The sequence below is a fragment of the Ambystoma mexicanum genome, unplaced genomic scaffold (assembly GCF_040938575.1).
Source record: "Ambystoma mexicanum isolate Mex_15411 unplaced genomic scaffold, UKY_AmexF1_1 Mex_scaf34, whole genome shotgun sequence".
Classification (NCBI taxonomy): Eukaryota; Metazoa; Chordata; class Amphibia; order Caudata; family Ambystomatidae; genus Ambystoma; species Ambystoma mexicanum.
Genome location: NW_027182449.1, coordinates 875,814 through 893,204, shown reverse-complemented (window position 1 = coordinate 893,204; position 17,391 = coordinate 875,814). Strand labels below are relative to the sequence as shown.

At 54.2% G+C, this 17,391-nt stretch overlaps 3 non-coding genes and 2 pseudogenes across 3 annotated transcripts; all 5 read right to left on the bottom strand.

The window, feature by feature from the left end:
• Positions 1–2,713: 2,713 nt before the first annotated feature.
• Positions 2,714–2,822, bottom strand: LOC138559041 (5S ribosomal RNA; annotated as a pseudogene).
• Positions 2,823–5,946: 3,124 nt separating this feature from the next.
• LOC138559040 (5S ribosomal RNA) lies at positions 5,947–6,055 on the bottom strand (annotated as a pseudogene).
• Positions 6,056–9,181: 3,126 nt separating this feature from the next.
• On the bottom strand, positions 9,182–9,300 carry LOC138558922 (5S ribosomal RNA). The gene has a single exon (XR_011299040.1). It is a non-coding gene; the product is annotated as a 5S ribosomal RNA (ribosomal RNA).
• A 3,126-nt stretch (positions 9,301–12,426) lies between these two features.
• Positions 12,427–12,545, bottom strand: LOC138558921 (5S ribosomal RNA). The gene has a single exon (XR_011299039.1). It is a non-coding gene; the product is annotated as a 5S ribosomal RNA (ribosomal RNA).
• Positions 12,546–15,671: 3,126 nt separating this feature from the next.
• LOC138558706 (5S ribosomal RNA) lies at positions 15,672–15,790 on the bottom strand. The gene has a single exon (XR_011298826.1). It is a non-coding gene; the product is annotated as a 5S ribosomal RNA (ribosomal RNA).
• Between the last annotated feature and the right edge of the window lie 1,601 nt (positions 15,791–17,391).

The window sequence follows — 17,391 nt, the reverse complement described above, 5'->3', positions numbered from 1 at the left end:
AGTCCAGGAAAGAAGCAGGCCCAGTAACAGCAGCTCAGGCCCCCAGCCCAGCCCAGCCCAGGCAGGCATCAGCTTAAGGCTGACTCTCTACCCCACTGCTGCCCCAAGTTGGTTTGGCAAAAGTTTGCAAAGAAGCTGCCCGTGAATTTACCTCAAGCCACACTAGCACTCACCCAGGCGTCAGTTCCTTACAAAAATAGAAAGCACCTCTAAAAAAAGAAGAAATAAACACACACACAATTTTCCTGCTGCGGTCTCCTCGACTCTTTGGAAGGCAGAGGGCGATGTTGGTTGAGGCCTTACCTTCTCAGGCTGGCGGCCTACAAGTCCAGGAAAGAAGCAGGCCCAGTAACAGCAACTGAGGCCCCCAGCCCAGCCACGCCTAGGCAGGCATCAGCGGAAGGCTGACTCTCTACCCCAGTGCTGCCCCAAGTTGTTTTGGCAAAAGTTTGCAAAGAAGCTGCCCGTAAATTTACCTCAAGCCACACTAGCACTCACCCAGGCGTCGGTTCCTTACAAAAATAGAAAGCATCTCTAAAAAAGAAGAAATAAACACACACACAATTTTCCTGCTGGGGACTCCTCGACTCTTTGGAAGGCAGAGGGCGATGTTGGTTGAGGCCCTTACTTTCTCCGGCTGGTGGCCTACAAGTCCAGGAAAGAAGCAGGCCCAGTAACAGCAGCTGAGGCCCCCAGCCCAGCCACGCCTAGGCAGGCATCAGCAGAAGGCTGACTCTCTACCCCACTGCTGCCCCAAGTTGGTTTGGCAAAAGTTTGCAAAGAAGATGCCTGTAAATTTAACTCACGCCACACTAGCACTCACCCAGGCGTCAGTTCCTTACAAAAATAGAAAGCACCTCTAAAAAAAGAAGAAATAAACACACACACAATTTTCCTGCTGCGGTCTCCTCAACTCTTTGGAAGGCAGAGGGCGATGTTGGTTGAGGCCTTACCTTCTCAGGCTGGCGGCCTACAAGTCCAGGAAAGAAGCAGGCCCAGTAACAGCAACTGAGGCCCCCAGCCCAGCCACGCCTAGGCAGGCATCAGCGGAAGGCTGACTCTCTACCCCAGTGCTGCCCCAAGTTGGTTTGGCAAAAGTTTGCAAAGAAGCTGCCCGTAAATTTACCTCAAGCCACACTAGCACTCACCCAGGCGTCGGTTCCTTACAAAAATAGAAAGCATCTCTAAAAAAAGAAGAAATACACACACACAATTTTCCTGCTGGGGACACCTCGACTCTTTGGAAGGCAGAGGGCGATGTTGGTTGAGGCCCTTACCTTCTCGGGCTGGTGGCCTACAAGTCCAGGAAAGAAGCAGGCCCAGTAACAGCAGCTGAGGCCCCCAGACCAGCCCAGCCCAGGCAGGCATCAGCAGAAGGCTGACTCTCTACCCCACTGCTGCTCCAAGTTGGTTTGGCAAAAGTTTGCAAAGAAGATGCCTGTAAATTTAGCTCACGCCACACTAGCACTCACCCAGGCGTCGTTTCCTTACAAAAATAGAAAGCATCTCTAAAAAAGAAGAAATAAACACACACACAATTTTCCTGCTGGGGACTCCTCGACTCTTTGGAAGGCAGAGGGCGATGTTGGTTGAGGCCCTTACTTTCTCCGGCTGGTGGCCTACAAGTCCAGGAAAGAAGCAGGCCCAGTAACAGCAGCTGAGGCCCCCAGCCCAGCCACGCCTAGGCAGGCATCAGCAGAAGGCTGACTCTCTACCCCACTGCTGCCCCAAGTTGGTTTGGCAAAAGTTTGCAAAGAAGCTGCCCGTGAATTTACCTCAAGCCACACTAGCACTCATCCAGGCGTCAGTTCCTTGCAAAAATAGAAAGCACCTCTAAAAAAAGAAGAAATAAACACACACACAATTTTCCTGCTGCGGTCTCCTCGACTCCTTAGAAGGCGGAGGGCAACCTTCGCCGCTGGTGGCCTTCACATGCAGGAAAGAAGCACACCCAGGAACAGCAGCTGAGGCTCCCAGCCCAGGCAGGCTTCAGCTGAAGGCCGACTTGGGAAGCACTGAGGCCAGACCCTGGGCTCCTGGGTCCCTCGGCTGAAGGCTCGAGGCCAGACCCCTTTGCTCCTGTGTCCCTTGGCTGAAGGCTCGACCAGTGCTCGACCAGGCTCGATCAGGCGAGATATTAGGTAGCATGGGGCCCAGCTGGGACTTCTAGGAAGCTTAGGGTGACGGCCGCTTCTGCCCCATCATCCAGAGGCCTGGCTATGGAGAGGCATGATGTGGCCTCCCTCCCTTCCTGCCTCTTGTAGGCACTTCTCCCCCGTGAGCACTTCCCGCTCCAGGTGTCCCCTTGTCTCCCAGGGTGCACTCTTCCTCTAGAGCCCACATATGCAGATGAGGCCCATCCACTTGCCTCCCCTAGCTGTAGGGGGCCTTGCGCGTCCACTGGAGAGAAAACGGGGAGACGCTGGAGGTGCTTTGCCAGGGACACGAGTGGCCCTTTATGGCTGCATCCACCCACCCGAGGCGGCAAGCTGCTGCCCTGGCTTCAGTCTCCTGCTGCTGCTGCTGCTGCTCCAAGTTAGTTTGGCGACAACGTGTCCGCCTCTGACGGGGCTCTGCATTGGAGCGAGGGCTGCTGTCTGCCCCTGTGCCTTTTTCACGCGCCGTGTTTGTTAAAATTAAAAGCGGAATGGAGGAAAAATGTAGTTCAAGACGGAGAAGACGAACGCCGCCTATCGGGCACAGAGTAGCAAAATGCCTACAGCACCTGGTATTCCCAGGCGGTCTCCCATCCAAGTACTAACCAGGCCCGACCCTGCTTAGCTTCCGAGATCGGGCGCATTCAGGGTGGTATGGCCGTAGGCGAAGAGTGCGCCGATTCCGAGCCTCTTGTGCTGTGTCGGCTCCTCCGACGTCCACTGCCCTCTTGCAAGGCTGAACGCTGTCCTCTGCAGTGTGCTTCTGCCCTTCTTTTTGCCTCAAGCTCAGGAGCCACAGCTGCCAGCTTGGAAAAGCAACGAGCAGCTCCATGCACCCACTTTTGAAATACCCACTTGCCTACTCATGTTTGCAAAGAAAGTGTCTGTAAATTCAGGCCAAGCCACACTTGCACTCACTCACCCAAGCATCCGTTCCTTACAAAACTTTAAAAAAAAACTCGGAAAGAAAGATGGAAATAAACACACACACAATTTTCCTGCTGGGGGCTCCTCGACGCTTTGGAAGGCAGAGGGTGATGTTGGTTGAGGCCCTTACCATATCGGGCTGGTGACCTACAAGTCCAGAAAAGAAGCAGGCCCAGTAACAGCAGCTGAGGCCCCCAGCCCAGCCCAGCCCAGGCAGGCATCAGCTTAAGGCTGACTCTACCCCACTGCTGCCCCAAGTTGGTTTGGCAAAAGTTTGCAAAGAAGCTGCCCGTGAATTTACCTCAAGCCACACTAGCACTCACCCAGGCGTCAGTTCCTTACAAAAATAGAAAGCACCTCTAAAAAAAGAAGAAATAAACACACACACAATTTTCCTGCTGCGGTCTCCTCGACTCTTTGGAAGGCAGAGGGCGATGTTGGTTGAGGCCTTACCTTCTCAGGCTGGCGGCCTACAAGTCCAGGAAAGAAGCAGGCCCAGTAACAGCAACTGAGGCCCCCAGCCCAGCCACGCCTAGGCAGGCATCAGCGGAAGGCTGACTCTCTACCCCAGTGCTGCCCCAAGTTGTTTTGGCAAAAGTTTGCAAAGAAGCTGCCCGTAAATTTACCTCAAGCCACACTAGCACTCACCCAGGCGTCGGTTCCTTACAAAAATAGAAAGCATCTCTAAAAAAGAAGAAATAAACACACACACAATTTTCCTGCTGGGGACTCCTCGACTCTTTGGAAGGCAGAGGGCGATGTTGGTTGAGGCCCTTACTTTCTCCGGCTGGTGGCCTACAAGTCCAGGAAAGAAGCAGGCCCAGTAACAGCAGCTGAGGCCCCCAGCCCAGCCACGCCTAGGCAGGCATCAGCAGAAGGCTGACTCTCTACCCCACTGCTGCCCCAAGTTGGTTTGGCAAAAGTTTGCAAAGAAGATGCCTGTAAATTTAACTCACGCCACACTAGCACTCACCCAGGCGTCAGTTCCTTACAAAAATAGAAAGCACCTCTAAAAAAAGAAGAAATAAACACACACACAATTTTCCTGCTGCGGTCTCCTCGACTCTTTGGAAGGCAGAGGGCGATGTTGGTTGAGGCCTTACCTTCTCAGGCTGGCGGCCTACAAGTCCAGGAAAGAAGCAGGCCCAGTAACAGCAACTGAGGCCCCCAGCCCAGCCACGCCTAGGCAGGCATCAGCGGAAGGCTGACTCTCTACCCCAGTGCTGCCCCAAGTTGGTTTGGCAAAAGTTTGCAAAGAAGCTGCCCGTAAATTTACCTCAAGCCACACTAGCACTCACCCAGGCGTCGGTTCCTTACAAAAATAGAAAGCATCTCTAAAAAAAGAAGAAATACACACACACAATTTTCCTGCTGGGGACACCTCGACTCTTTGGAAGGCAGAGGGCGATGTTGGTTGAGGCCCTTACCTTCTCGGGCTGGTGGCCTACAAGTCCAGGAAAGAAGCAGGCCCAGTAACAGCAGCTGAGGCCCCCAGACCAGCCCAGCCCAGGCAGGCATCAGCAGAAGGCTGACTCTCTACCCCACTGCTGCTCCAAGTTGGTTTGGCAAAAGTTTGCAAAGAAGATGCCTGTAAATTTAGCTCACGCCACACTAGCACTCACCCAGGCGTCGTTTCCTTACAAAAATAGAAAGCATCTCTAAAAAAGAAGAAATAAACACACACACAATTTTCCTGCTGGGGACTCCTCGACTCTTTGGAAGGCAGAGGGCGATGTTGGTTGAGGCCCTTACTTTCTCCGGCTGGTGGCCTACAAGTCCAGGAAAGAAGCAGGCCCAGTAACAGCAGCTGAGGCCCCCAGCCCAGCCACGCCTAGGCAGGCATCAGCAGAAGGCTGACTCTCTACCCCACTGCTGCCCCAAGTTGGTTTGGCAAAAGTTTGCAAAGAAGCTGCCCGTGAATTTACCTCAAGCCACACTAGCACTCATCCAGGCGTCAGTTCCTTGCAAAAATAGAAAGCACCTCTAAAAAAAGAAGAAATAAACACACACACAATTTTCCTGCTGCGGTCTCCTCGACTCCTTAGAAGGCGGAGGGCAACCTTCGCCGCTGGTGGCCTTCACATGCAGGAAAGAAGCACACCCAGGAACAGCAGCTGAGGCTCCCAGCCCAGGCAGGCTTCAGCTGAAGGCCGACTTGGGAAGCACTGAGGCCAGACCCTGGGCTCCTGGGTCCCTCGGCTGAAGGCTCGAGGCCAGACCCCTTGGCTCCTGTGTCCCTTGGCTGAAGGCTCGACCAGTGCTCGACCAGGCTCGATCAGGCGAGATATTAGGTAGCATGGGGCCCAGCTGGGACTTCTAGGAAGCTTAGGGTGACGGCCGCTTCTGCCCCATCATCCAGAGGCCTGGCTATGGAGAGGCATGATGTGGCCTCCCTCCCTTCCTGCCTCTTGTAGGCACTTCTCCCCCGTGAGCACTTCCCGCTCCAGGTGTCCCCTTGTCTCCCAGGGTGCACTCTTCCTCTAGAGCCCACATATGCAGATGAGGCCCATCCACTTGCCTCCCCTAGCTGTAGGGGGCCTTGCGCGTCCACTGGAGAGAAAACGGGGAGACGCTGGAGGTGCTTTGCCAGGGACACGAGTGGCCCTTTCTGGCTGCATCCACCCACCCGAGGCGGCAAGCTGCTGCCCTGGCTTCAGTCTCCTGCTGCTGCTGCTGCTGCTCCAAGTTAGTTTGGCGACAACGTGTCCGCCTCTGACGGGGCTCTGCATTGGAGCGAGGGCTGCTGTCTGCCCCTGTGCCTTTTTCACGCGCCGTGTTTGTTAAAATTAAAAGCGGAATGGAGGAAAAATGTAGTTCAAGACGGAGAAGACGAACGCCGCCTATCGGGCACAGAGTAGCAAAATGCCTACAGCACCTGGTATTCCCAGGCGGTCTCCCATCCAAGTACTAACCAGGCCCGACCCTGCTTAGCTTCCGAGATCGGGCGCATTCAGGGTGGTATGGCCGTAGGCGAAGAGTGCGCCGATTCCGAGCCTCTTGTGCTGTGTCGGCTCCTCCGACGTCCACTGCCCTCTTGCAAGGCTGAACGCTGTCCTCTGCAGTGTGCTTCTGCCCTTCTTTTTGCCTCAAGCTCAGGAGCCACAGCTGCCAGCTTGGAAAAGCAACGAGCAGCTCCATGCACCCACTTTTGAAATACCCACTTGCCTACTCATGTTTGCAAAGAAAGTGTCTGTAAATTCAGGCCAAGCCACACTTGCACTCACTCACCCAAGCATCCGTTCCTTACAAAACTTTAAAAAAAAACTCGGAAAGAAAGATGGAAATAAACACACACACAATTTTCCTGCTGGGGGCTCCTCGACGCTTTGGAAGGCAGAGGGTGATGTTGGTTGAGGCCCTTACCATATCGGGCTGGTGACCTACAAGTCCAGGAAAGAAGCAGGCCCAGTAACAGCAGCTCAGGCCCCCAGCCCAGCCCAGCCCAGGCAGGCATCAGCTTAAGGCTGACTCTCTACCCCACTGCTGCCCCAAGTTGGTTTGGCAAAAGTTTGCAAAGAAGCTGCCCGTGAATTTACCTCAAGCCACACTAGCACTCACCCAGGCGTCAGTTCCTTACAAAAATAGAAAGCACCTCTAAAAAAAGAAGAAATAAACACACACACAATTTTCCTGCTGCGGTCTCCTCGACTCTTTGGAAGGCAGAGGGCGATGTTGGTTGAGGCCTTACCTTCTCAGGCTGGCGGCCTACAAGTCCAGGAAAGAAGCAGGCCCAGTAACAGCAACTGAGGCCCCCAGCCCAGCCACGCCTAGGCAGGCATCAGCGGAAGGCTGACTCTCTACCCCAGTGCTGCCCCAAGTTGTTTTGGCAAAAGTTTGCAAAGAAGCTGCCCGTAAATTTACCTCAAGCCACACTAGCACTCACCCAGGCGTCGGTTCCTTACAAAAATAGAAAGCATCTCTAAAAAAGAAGAAATAAACACACACACAATTTTCCTGCTGGGGACTCCTCGACTCTTTGGAAGGCAGAGGGCGATGTTGGTTGAGGCCCTTACTTTCTCCGGCTGGTGGCCTACAAGTCCAGGAAAGAAGCAGGCCCAGTAACAGCAGCTGAGGCCCCCAGCCCAGCCACGCCTAGGCAGGCATCAGCAGAAGGCTGACTCTCTACCCCACTGCTGCCCCAAGTTGGTTTGGCAAAAGTTTGCAAAGAAGATGCCTGTAAATTTAACTCACGCCACACTAGCACTCACCCAGGCGTCAGTTCCTTACAAAAATAGAAAGCACCTCTAAAAAAAGAAGAAATAAACACACACACAATTTTCCTGCTGCGGTCTCCTCGACTCTTTGGAAGGCAGAGGGCGATGTTGGTTGAGGCCTTACCTTCTCAGGCTGGCGGCCTACAAGTCCAGGAAAGAAGCAGGCCCAGTAACAGCAACTGAGGCCCCCAGCCCAGCCACGCCTAGGCAGGCATCAGCGGAAGGCTGACTCTCTACCCCAGTGCTGCCCCAAGTTGGTTTGGCAAAAGTTTGCAAAGAAGCTGCCCGTAAATTTACCTCAAGCCACACTAGCACTCACCCAGGCGTCGGTTCCTTACAAAAATAGAAAGCATCTCTAAAAAAAGAAGAAATACACACACACAATTTTCCTGCTGGGGACACCTCGACTCTTTGGAAGGCAGAGGGCGATGTTGGTTGAGGCCCTTACCTTCTCGGGCTGGTGGCCTACAAGTCCAGGAAAGAAGCAGGCCCAGTAACAGCAGCTGAGGCCCCCAGACCAGCCCAGCCCAGGCAGGCATCAGCAGAAGGCTGACTCTCTACCCCACTGCTGCTCCAAGTTGGTTTGGCAAAAGTTTGCAAAGAAGATGCCTGTAAATTTAGCTCACGCCACACTAGCACTCACCCAGGCGTCGTTTCCTTACAAAAATAGAAAGCATCTCTAAAAAAGAAGAAATAAACACACACACAATTTTCCTGCTGGGGACTCCTCGACTCTTTGGAAGGCAGAGGGCGATGTTGGTTGAGGCCCTTACTTTCTCCGGCTGGTGGCCTACAAGTCCAGGAAAGAAGCAGGCCCAGTAACAGCAGCTGAGGCCCCCAGCCCAGCCACGCCTAGGCAGGCATCAGCAGAAGGCTGACTCTCTACCCCACTGCTGCCCCAAGTTGGTTTGGCAAAAGTTTGCAAAGAAGCTGCCCGTGAATTTACCTCAAGCCACACTAGCACTCATCCAGGCGTCAGTTCCTTGCAAAAATAGAAAGCACCTCTAAAAAAAGAAGAAATAAACACACACACAATTTTCCTGCTGCGGTCTCCTCGACTCCTTAGAAGGCGGAGGGCAACCTTCGCCGCTGGTGGCCTTCACATGCAGGAAAGAAGCACACCCAGGAACAGCAGCTGAGGCTCCCAGCCCAGGCAGGCTTCAGCTGAAGGCCGACTTGGGAAGCACTGAGGCCAGACCCTGGGCTCCTGGGTCCCTCGGCTGAAGGCTCGAGGCCAGACCCCTTGGCTCCTGTGTCCCTTGGCTGAAGGCTCGACCAGTGCTCGACCAGGCTCGATCAGGCGAGATATTAGGTAGCATGGGGCCCAGCTGGGACTTCTAGGAAGCTTAGGGTGACGGCCGCTTCTGCCCCATCATCCAGAGGCCTGGCTATGGAGAGGCATGATGTGGCCTCCCTCCCTTCCTGCCTCTTGTAGGCACTTCTCCCCCGTGAGCACTTCCCGCTCCAGGTGTCCCCTTGTCTCCCAGGGTGCACTCTTCCTCTAGAGCCCACATATGCAGATGAGGCCCATCCACTTGCCTCCCCTAGCTGTAGGGGGCCTTGCGCGTCCACTGGAGAGAAAACGGGGAGACGCTGGAGGTGCTTTGCCAGGGACACGAGTGGCCCTTTCTGGCTGCATCCACCCACCCGAGGCGGCAAGCTGCTGCCCTGGCTTCAGTCTCCTGCTGCTGCTGCTGCTGCTCCAAGTTAGTTTGGCGACAACGTGTCCGCCTCTGACGGGGCTCTGCATTGGAGCGAGGGCTGCTGTCTGCCCCTGTGCCTTTTTCACGCGCCCTGTTTGTTAAAATTAAAAGCGGAATGGAGGAAAAATGTAGTTCAAGACGGAGAAGACGAACGCCGCCTATCGGGCACAGAGTAGCAAAATGCCTACAGCACCTGGTATTCCCAGGCGGTCTCCCATCCAAGTACTAACCAGGCCCGACCCTGCTTTGCTTCCGAGATCGGACGAGATCGGGCGCATTCAGGGTGGTATGGCCGTAGGCGAAGAGTGCGCCGATTCCGAGCCTCTTGTGCTGTGTCGGCTCCTCCGACGTCCACTGCCCTCTTGCAAGGCTGAACGCTGTCCTCTGCAGTGTGCTTCTGCCCTTCTTTTTGCCTCAAGCTCAGGAGCCACAGCTGCCAGCTTGGAAAAGCAACGAGCAGCTCCATGCACCCACTTTTGAAATACCCACTTGCCTACTCATGTTTGCAAAGAAAGTGTCTGTAAATTCAGGCCAAGCCACACTTGCACTCACTCACCCAAGCATCCGTTCCTTACAAAACTTTTAAAAAAAACTCGGAAAGAAAGATGGAAATAAACACACACACAATTTTCCTGCTGGGGGCTCCTCGACGCTTTGGAAGGCAGAGGGTGATGTTGGTTGAGGCCCTTACCATATCGGGCTGGTGACCTACAAGTCCAGGAAAGAAGCAGGCCCAGTAACAGCAGCTGAGGCCCCCAGCCCAGCCCAGCCCAGGCAGGCATCAGCTTAAGGCTGACTCTCTACCCCACTGCTGCCCCAAGTTGGTTTGGCAAAAGTTTGCAAAGAAGCTGCCCGTGAATTTACCTCAAGCCACACTAGCACTCACCCAGGCGTCAGTTCCTTACAAAAATAGAAAGCACCTCTAAAAAAAGAAGAAATAAACACACACACAATTTTCCTGCTGCGGTCTCCTCGACTCTTTGGAAGGCAGAGGGCGATGTTGGTTGAGGCCTTACCTTCTCAGGCTGGCGGCCTACAAGTCCAGGAAAGAAGCAGGCCCAGTAACAGCAACTGAGGCCCCCAGCCCAGCCACGCCTAGGCAGGCATCAGCGGAAGGCTGACTCTCTACCCCAGTGCTGCCCCAAGTTGTTTTGGCAAAAGTTTGCAAAGAAGCTGCCCGTAAATTTACCTCAAGCCACACTAGCACTCACCCAGGCGTCGGTTCCTTACAAAAATAGAAAGCATCTCTAAAAAAGAAGAAATAAACACACACACAATTTTCCTGCTGGGGACTCCTCGACTCTTTGGAAGGCAGAGGGCGATGTTGGTTGAGGCCCTTACTTTCTCCGGCTGGTGGCCTACAAGTCCAGGAAAGAAGCAGGCCCAGTAACAGCAGCTGAGGCCCCCAGCCCAGCCACGCCTAGGCAGGCATCAGCAGAAGGCTGACTCTCTACCCCACTGCTGCCCCAAGTTGGTTTGGCAAAAGTTTGCAAAGAAGATGCCTGTAAATTTAACTCACGCCACACTAGCACTCACCCAGGCGTCAGTTCCTTACAAAAATAGAAAGCACCTCTAAAAAAAGAAGAAATAAACACACACACAATTTTCCTGCTGCGGTCTCCTCGACTCTTTGGAAGGCAGAGGGCGATGTTGGTTGAGGCCTTACCTTCTCAGGCTGGCGGCCTACAAGTCCAGGAAAGAAGCAGGCCCAGTAACAGCAACTGAGGCCCCCAGCCCAGCCACGCCTAGGCAGGCATCAGCGGAAGGCTGACTCTCTACCCCAGTGCTGCCCCAAGTTGGTTTGGCAAAAGTTTGCAAAGAAGGTGCCCGTAAATTTACCTCAAGCCACACTAGCACTCACCCAGGCGTCGGTTCCTTACAAAAATAGAAAGCATCTCTAAAAAAAGAAGAAATACACACACACAATTTTCCTGCTGGGGACACCTCGACTCTTTGGAAGGCAGAGGGCGATGTTGGTTGAGGCCCTTACCTTCTCGGGCTGGTGGCCTACAAGTCCAGGAAAGAAGCAGGCCCAGTAACAGCAGCTGAGGCCCCCAGACCAGCCCAGCCCAGGCAGGCATCAGCAGAAGGCTGACTCTCTACCCCACTGCTGCTCCAAGTTGGTTTGGCAAAAGTTTGCAAAGAAGATGCCTGTAAATTTAGCTCACGCCACACTAGCACTCACCCAGGCGTCGTTTCCTTACAAAAATAGAAAGCATCTCTAAAAAAGAAGAAATAAACACACACACAATTTTCCTGCTGGGGACTCCTCGACTCTTTGGAAGGCAGAGGGCGATGTTGGTTGAGGCCCTTACTTTCTCCGGCTGGTGGCCTACAAGTCTAGGAAAGAAGCAGGCCCAGTAACAGCAGCTGAGGCCCCCAGCCCAGCCACGCCTAGGCAGGCATCAGCAGAAGGCTGACTCTCTACCCCACTGCTGCCCCAAGTTGGTTTGGCAAAAGTTTGCAAAGAAGCTGCCCGTGAATTTACCTCAAGCCACACTAGCACTCATCCAGGCGTCAGTTCCTTGCAAAAATAGAAAGCACCTCTAAAAAAAGAAGAAATAAACACACACACAATTTTCCTGCTGCGGTCTCCTCGACTCCTTAGAAGGCGGAGGGCAACCTTCGCCGCTGGTGGCCTTCACATGCAGGAAAGAAGCACACCCAGGAACAGCAGCTGAGGCTCCCAGCCCAGGCAGGCTTCAGCTGAAGGCCGACTTGGGAAGCACTGAGGCCAGACCCTGGGCTCCTGGGTCCCTCGGCTGAAGGCTCGAGGCCAGACCCCTTGGCTCCTGTGTCCCTTGGCTGAAGGCTCGACCAGTGCTCGACCAGGCTCGATCAGGCGAGATATTAGGTAGCATGGGGCCCAGCTGGGACTTCTAGGAAGCTTAGGGTGACGGCCGCTTCTGCCCCATCATCCAGAGGCCTGGCTATGGAGAGGCATGATGTGGCCTCCCTCCCTTCCTGCCTCTTGTAGGCACTTCTCCCCCGTGAGCACTTCCCGCTCCAGGTGTCCCCTTGTCTCCCAGGGTGCACTCTTCCTCTAGAGCCCACATATGCAGATGAGGCCCATCCACTTGCCTCCCCTAGCTGTAGGGGGCCTTGCGCGTCCACTGGAGAGAAAACGGGGAGACGCTGGAGGTGCTTTGCCAGGGACACGAGTGGCCCTTTCTGGCTGCATCCACCCACCCGAGGCGGCAAGCTGCTGCCCTGGCTTCAGTCTCCTGCTGCTGCTGCTGCTGCTCCAAGTTAGTTTGGCGACAACGTGTCCGCCTCTGACGGGGCTCTGCATTGGAGCGAGGGCTGCTGTCTGCCCCTGTGCCTTTTTCACGCGCCCTGTTTGTTAAAATTAAAAGCGGAATGGAGGAAAAATGTAGTTCAAGACGGAGAAGACGAACGCCGCCTATCGGGCACAGAGTAGCAAAATGCCTACAGCACCTGGTATTCCCAGGCGGTCTCCCATCCAAGTACTAACCAGGCCCGACCCTGCTTTGCTTCCGAGATCGGACGAGATCGGGCGCATTCAGGGTGGTATGGCCGTAGGCGAAGAGTGCGCCGATTCCGAGCCTCTTGTGCTGTGTCGGCTCCTCCGACGTCCACTGCCCTCTTGCAAGGCTGAACGCTGTCCTCTGCAGTGTGCTTCTGCCCTTCTTTTTGCCTCAAGCTCAGGAGCCACAGCTGCCAGCTTGGAAAAGCAACGAGCAGCTCCATGCACCCACTTTTGAAATACCCACTTGCCTACTCATGTTTGCAAAGAAAGTGTCTGTAAATTCAGGCCAAGCCACACTTGCACTCACTCACCCAAGCATCCGTTCCTTACAAAACTTTTAAAAAAAACTCGGAAAGAAAGATGGAAATAAACACACACACAATTTTCCTGCTGGGGGCTCCTCGACGCTTTGGAAGGCAGAGGGTGATGTTGGTTGAGGCCCTTACCATATCGGGCTGGTGACCTACAAGTCCAGGAAAGAAGCAGGCCCAGTAACAGCAGCTGAGGCCCCCAGCCCAGCCCAGCCCAGGCAGGCATCAGCTTAAGGCTGACTCTCTACCCCACTGCTGCCCCAAGTTGGTTTGGCAAAAGTTTGCAAAGAAGCTGCCCGTGAATTTACCTCAAGCCACACTAGCACTCACCCAGGCGTCAGTTCCTTACAAAAATAGAAAGCACCTCTAAAAAAAGAAGAAATAAACACACACACAATTTTCCTGCTGCGGTCTCCTCGACTCTTTGGAAGGCAGAGGGCGATGTTGGTTGAGGCCTTACCTTCTCAGGCTGGCGGCCTACAAGTCCAGGAAAGAAGCAGGCCCAGTAACAGCAACTGAGGCCCCCAGCCCAGCCACGCCTAGGCAGGCATCAGCGGAAGGCTGACTCTCTACCCCAGTGCTGCCCCAAGTTGTTTTGGCAAAAGTTTGCAAAGAAGCTGCCCGTAAATTTACCTCAAGCCACACTAGCACTCACCCAGGCGTCGGTTCCTTACAAAAATAGAAAGCATCTCTAAAAAAGAAGAAATAAACACACACACAATTTTCCTGCTGGGGACTCCTCGACTCTTTGGAAGGCAGAGGGCGATGTTGGTTGAGGCCCTTACTTTCTCCGGCTGGTGGCCTACAAGTCCAGGAAAGAAGCAGGCCCAGTAACAGCAGCTGAGGCCCCCAGCCCAGCCACGCCTAGGCAGGCATCAGCAGAAGGCTGACTCTCTACCCCACTGCTGCCCCAAGTTGGTTTGGCAAAAGTTTGCAAAGAAGATGCCTGTAAATTTAACTCACGCCACACTAGCACTCACCCAGGCGTCAGTTCCTTACAAAAATAGAAAGCACCTCTAAAAAAAGAAGAAATAAACACACACACAATTTTCCTGCTGCGGTCTCCTCGACTCTTTGGAAGGCAGAGGGCGATGTTGGTTGAGGCCTTACCTTCTCAGGCTGGCGGCCTACAAGTCCAGGAAAGAAGCAGGCCCAGTAACAGCAACTGAGGCCCCCAGCCCAGCCACGCCTAGGCAGGCATCAGCGGAAGGCTGACTCTCTACCCCAGTGCTGCCCCAAGTTGGTTTGGCAAAAGTTTGCAAAGAAGGTGCCCGTAAATTTACCTCAAGCCACACTAGCACTCACCCAGGCGTCGGTTCCTTACAAAAATAGAAAGCATCTCTAAAAAAAGAAGAAATACACACACACAATTTTCCTGCTGGGGACACCTCGACTCTTTGGAAGGCAGAGGGCGATGTTGGTTGAGGCCCTTACCTTCTCGGGCTGGTGGCCTACAAGTCCAGGAAAGAAGCAGGCCCAGTAACAGCAGCTGAGGCCCCCAGACCAGCCCAGCCCAGGCAGGCATCAGCAGAAGGCTGACTCTCTACCCCACTGCTGCTCCAAGTTGGTTTGGCAAAAGTTTGCAAAGAAGATGCCTGTAAATTTAGCTCACGCCACACTAGCACTCACCCAGGCGTCGTTTCCTTACAAAAATAGAAAGCATCTCTAAAAAAGAAGAAATAAACACACACACAATTTTCCTGCTGGGGACTCCTCGACTCTTTGGAAGGCAGAGGGCGATGTTGGTTGAGGCCCTTACTTTCTCCGGCTGGTGGCCTACAAGTCCAGGAAAGAAGCAGGCCCAGTAACAGCAGCTGAGGCCCCCAGCCCAGCCACGCCTAGGCAGGCATCAGCAGAAGGCTGACTCTCTACCCCACTGCTGCCCCAAGTTGGTTTGGCAAAAGTTTGCAAAGAAGCTGCCCGTGAATTTACCTCAAGCCACACTAGCACTCATCCAGGCGTCAGTTCCTTGCAAAAATAGAAAGCACCTCTAAAAAAAGAAGAAATAAACACACACACAATTTTCCTGCTGCGGTCTCCTCGACTCCTTAGAAGGCGGAGGGCAACCTTCGCCGCTGGTGGCCTTCACATGCAGGAAAGAAGCACACCCAGGAACAGCAGCTGAGGCTCCCAGCCCAGGCAGGCTTCAGCTGAAGGCCGACTTGGGAAGCACTGAGGCCAGACCCTGGGCTCCTGGGTCCCTCGGCTGAAGGCTCGAGGCCAGACCCCTTGGCTCCTGTGTCCCTTGGCTGAAGGCTCGACCAGTGCTCGACCAGGCTCGATCAGGCGAGATATTAGGTAGCATGGGGCCCAGCTGGGACTTCTAGGAAGCTTAGGGTGACGGCCGCTTCTGCCCCATCATCCAGAGGCCTGGCTATGGAGAGGCATGATGTGGCCTCCCTCCCTTCCTGCCTCTTGTAGGCACTTCTCCCCCGTGAGCACTTCCCGCTCCAGGTGTCCCCTTGTCTCCCAGGGTGCACTCTTCCTCTAGAGCCCACATATGCAGATGAGGCCCATCCACTTGCCTCCCCTAGCTGTAGGGGGCCTTGCGCGTCCACTGGAGAGAAAACGGGGAGACGCTGGAGGTGCTTTGCCAGGGACACGAGTGGCCCTTTCTGGCTGCATCCACCCACCCGAGGCGGCAAGCTGCTGCCCTGGCTTCAGTCTCCTGCTGCTGCTGCTGCTGCTCCAAGTTAGTTTGGCGACAACGTGTCCGCCTCTGACGGGGCTCTGCATTGGAGCGAGGGCTGCTGTCTGCCCCTGTGCCTTTTTCACGCGCCGTGTTTGTTAAAATTAAAAGCGGAATGGAGGAAAAATGTAGTTCAAGACGGAGAAGACGAACGCCGCCTATCGGGCACAGAGTAGCAAAATGCCTACAGCACCTGGTATTCCCAGGCGGTCTCCCATCCAAGTACTAACCAGGCCCGACCCTGCTTAGCTTCCGAGATCGGACGAGATCGGGCGCATTCAGGGTGGTATGGCCGTAGGCGAAGAGTGCGCCGATTCCGAGCCTCTTGTGCTGTGTCGGCTCCTCCGACGTCCACTGCCCTCTTGCAAGGCTGAACGCTGTCCTCTGCAGTGTGCTTCTGCCCTTCTTTTTGCCTCAAGCTCAGGAGCCACAGCTGCCAGCTTGGAAAAGCAACGAGCAGCTCCATGCACCCACTTTTGAAATACCCACTTGCCTACTCATGTTTGCAAAGAAAGTGTCTGTAAATTCAGGCCAAGCCACACTTGCACTCACTCACCCAAGCATCCGTTCCTTACAAAACTTTAAAAAAAAACTCGGAAAGAAAGATGGAAATAAACACACACACAATTTTCCTGCTGGGGGCTCCTCGACGCTTTGGAAGGCAGAGGGTGATGTTGGTTGAGGCCCTTACCATATCGGGCTGGTGACCTACAAGTCCAGGAAAGAAGCAGGCCCAGTAACAGCAGCTGAGGCCCCCAGCCCAGCCCAGCCCAGGCAGGCATCAGCTTAAGGCTGACTCTACCCCACTGCTGCCCCAAGTTGGTTTGGCAAAAGTTTGCAAAGAAGCTGCCCGTGAATTTACCTCAAGCCACACTAGCACTCACCCAGGCGTCAGTTCCTTACAAAAATAGAAAGCACCTCTAAAAAAAGAAGAAATAAACACACACACAATTTTCCTGCTGCGGTCTCCTCGACTCTTTGGAAGGCAGAGGGCGATGTTGGTTGAGGCCTTACCTTCTCAGGCTGGCGGCCTACAAGTCCAGGAAAGAAGCAGGCCCAGTAACAGCAACTGAGGCCCCCAGCCCAGCCACGCCTAGGCAGGCATCAGCGGAAGGCTGACTCTCTACCCCAGTGCTGCCCCAAGTTGTTTTGGCAAAAGTTTGCAAAGAAGCTGCCCGTAAATTTACCTCAAGCCACACTAGCACTCACCCAGGCGTCGGTTCCTTACAAAAATAGAAAGCATCTCTAAAAAAAGAAGAAATACACACACACAATTTTCCTGCTGGGGACACCTCGACTCTTTGGAAGGCAGAGGGCGATGTTGGTTGAGGCCCTTACCTTCTCGGGCTGGTGGCCTACAAGTCCAGGAAAGAAGCAGGCCCAGTAACAGCAGCTGAGGCCCCCAGACCAGCCCAGCCCAGGCAGGCATCAGCAGAAGGCTGACTCTCTACCCCACTGCTGCTCCAAGTTGGTTTGGCAAAAGTTTGCAAAGAAGATGCCTGTAAATTTAGCTCACGCCACACTAGCACTCACCCAGGCGTCGTTTCCTTACAAAAATAGAAAGCATCTCTAAAAAAGAAGAAATAAACACACACACAATTTTCCTGCTGGGGACTCCTCGACTCTTTGGAAGGCAGAGGGCGATGTTGGTTGAGGCCCTTACTTTCTCCGGCTGGTGGCCTACAAGTCCAGGAAAGAAGCAGGCCCAGTAACAGCAGCTGAGGCCCCCAGCCCAGCCACGCCTAGGCAGGCATCAGCAGAAGGCTGACTCTCTACCCCACTGCTGCCCCAAGTTGGTTTGGCAAAAGTTTGCAAAGAAGCTGCCCGTGAATTTACCTCAAGCCACACTAGCACTCATCCAGGCGTCAGTTCCTTGCAAAAATAGAAAGCACCTCTAAAAA